Genomic DNA, 3,327 nt, shown 5'->3' with positions numbered 1-3,327 from the left:
AAGAGCACTGGCATCCCCATAGGAAATTGACATTTCTAATCCATTATATTGTTCCACAGTAGTGACTACTTGTCGATCATCTGTTTCCTAAACTGTGCACCTTCTCTGCTGATTTTTTTTTCAGTAACGTGAGACGCTGTACATCTGCGTGTGTCTGAATGAAGCAGCACTTCACATAGACCCTATCACTTACACACGCCTGCACCCACCATTGTGCTGCAGACCAGCAGCTGCCATACACTCGTGGGCCCCAGAGAGGCCTGCTTACACTCTTAATTCTTCCCACAGTGGTGGGAACAAAAATATGTATACATGGCATTACTTGACCTGTTACATGTAGAGCATATTTGATACATATACTTCCACATTCCACCTTTCACATACAATGAGCACACACAAATAGACACAGAGTGCTCTTTAACCCTATAAGGTTTAAGCCAAAGCCTAAAAGTTGCTATGTGTACAGATCTTTTTCAAGAACAGCAACAACAACAATATTAATAACAATAATAATGATGATGATGATGATGATGATGATATTAATAACAATAATAATTATATATATATATATATACACTTACCAACCACCATGAGGCTGGTTTGAGTATTTTAGAATCTACTGACCTCTGATTTTCACACTTAACAGTTTCTAAAGTTTACACAGAAAGGTGAGGAAAAACTATACCCACTCTTTACAACTGTGGCGAGCAGAAAAGCATCTCTGAATGCACAACATGCCAAACCCTGAGGTGAATGGGTTACAACAGCAAAAGACCACATTGGGTTCCACTCCTGCCAGTCAAAAACAAAAATATGAGGCATAGTGGGCCCACGTTTGCCAAAACCGGACAGTTGAAGATTAGAAAAATACCAGGTGATGTTTTCACAATATTCAACTGTCTAGTTTTAGTAGCACAGTGTAGCCTCAGATTCCTGTCTTGAAACAATGTGGGCTTCTGCTGTTGTAGGCAATGTGGACTTCTGCTGCCTCAAGATTTGACTTTTTGTGGATTCTGAGAAGGTTTTGTGCTGGCCATTGATAACCAGTCTGGACATTCTCCTTTGACTGCTCCAATCAACAAGGTGTTTCTGCCTGTAAGACTGCTGCTTAACTCAAACCAGCCCGTCTGCCACCAACATCCATGCCACGGTCAAAGTCACTGAAATCATATTCCCCCCCCCCCAATTCTGATGTTTGATGTGAACTTTACCTCAAGTTCTTGACCTGTATCTGCATGATTTTAAGCATTGCACTGCTGCCTGATAATTGGCTTGAAATTGAATAGTAGCATAAATTAGCTGGTGTACAGGTGTTCCAGGTACAGGTGTAAAGGTGTAGCCATGAGATTCCAAAACATTGTATATCATGTGTTTGAGGAAACTTAGTTGGCATACAATAATACATGACTGACAAGCTGGAACCAAACCGATTTTTATTGCTCTTTTAAATGCATGCTGTAATCTATGCGTCTTTGTTCTTATCCAGGAACATTAAGGATTAGTAAAGGAGCACTGATGATTGCTGTAATGAATATTTGATATATACTGTGTTAAAAAGAAAAAAGCGTGAGGAAGATGAGTAGTCAGGAAAGAGTGCCAGCTAATTAGAAACAGTTTGTATACATTTTGGCAGTGTAAAAGGTGTCAAACTCACATCACCACAGCCCACAGGCTTATATGGCCCATTAAGCCATTTAACATTTATTAGGCTCCCTTGAAAATGATAGTGTTGAAAGCTTCTGGTTTGACTACCAAAATTTGTTTATGTGTCCACCAAAATATTTTAAGGCATTGCCATAGGGTATACACTTGCACATAGTTGTACTTCATAGCTAGTAAGACATTTACATGCTGCTACATAATGTGCACTGATAGTTATGTGATTAAGCGCAGAAAAATACTGAATAAAATGGACAATATCTGATTCTGAGAGTATCTGATTAGATATCAATTAAACATGTGAAGACGTCACTTTTTTCCAGGACCAGAATGTTCCAGTGGACTTTCTCATTTGTGTCACTCAGTGAGGTCAACATTTGCTTCCATAAATAATACACTTTTTTTTTTTGTAAATGTCTGACATGTCATACTATCCCTAAGCTGTGTATCTGCTGACCTGTCAGTCACTCATGTGGGAGTGCCGTCTCAGGTTGCATGAGCTATGATTAGCCATTTCATGACTATTTGTTCTGCTTCTGCAATATTTATGCCCTTTGTAATAGATATATCATAACAGTGTGTTTTGTTCCATGTGAATGTGTGAGGGAATCCCACTCTGGCCTTCCTGAGAGAATGTCTATTACCTCAGTAAGAAACCCTTGAAATTTTAATTATTCAACCACTGGTTCATGTATATTTCAGCATAATCAGTGGTAATAGGTGGAGCTCTTCTCTTGAATAGGCCAGCAAATGAAATGGCATGTCCAAGATAGTCCAAGATACTGTAGTATGTGCTTTCTACATCTATGGTAAACAGCCTTTTATTTTTGCACTAAATAACTTAGAACTTTTATGTCAAAGGAGATAACAATAGTATTTTTTTTTTCTTTTCTTTTTTTTTTTTTTTGCAGTTCTACTTAATGTACACTAAACATAAATGCAAGTTCAGTTCAGGAGATTATTTGAACATAAACAATAGATATTTTCTTTCTTGGTTCTATTTTATCTTTAGTGGCTGTGGAAAACTATTATGTTAGCATCACGCACAAGGAGAATTGTGTCATCCTTGCCTTCAACATCCCAATGGTAGCTCTTAAGCAGAGTTATTTTCAAGGCCAAATCCCTCCCTAATTAGTTAGCACATAGACATATAGTGATTATCACTCCTGGGGGATTGATAATGGCAATACTAGAAGCTTAAATCTTTTTTTATTCCTGCCAGAGCAACGTCTGTGTGTAAGTCAGAAAGTTTCCTTGACACATTAGGAAAACAAACGCAGACCAGAGCCATTTCTCAGTGTTGCAGGCTTTGATATGTAGTTTATTGAAACTTTAATTAAAACGGAAATACATTGGCAGGGTTACAGGGGAAATCTCCTACAAGCAAAATAAACCTTCTAATTCTTTCACAGGGGATTGCCTATTTGAAATGTTTCCCATTCTGCTATAATAATACACCAGTCAACTGCAGAGTTTTTCCTAAAATAAGCTGTGTTTTTGACCTTCAGGATTTATACCCACAGAAACACACAAATATTTGTATTTTCCACCCATACGCAACAAGTATCATAAACAGAAAAAAAACAAAACAATTTGTTCTCATAAGTGAGTCATAGGAGTCTGTGCTTGGACTGGCCCAAGAGCCAAATAGCCAAATAGCACTTCCAC

This window comes from Ictalurus furcatus, chromosome 3, assembly GCF_023375685.1.
Source record: "Ictalurus furcatus strain D&B chromosome 3, Billie_1.0, whole genome shotgun sequence".
Lineage (NCBI taxonomy): Eukaryota > Metazoa > Chordata > Actinopteri > Siluriformes > Ictaluridae > Ictalurus > Ictalurus furcatus.
The sequence above is the reverse complement of the archived record's forward strand: the minus strand, read 5'-3'. Positions refer to the sequence as shown.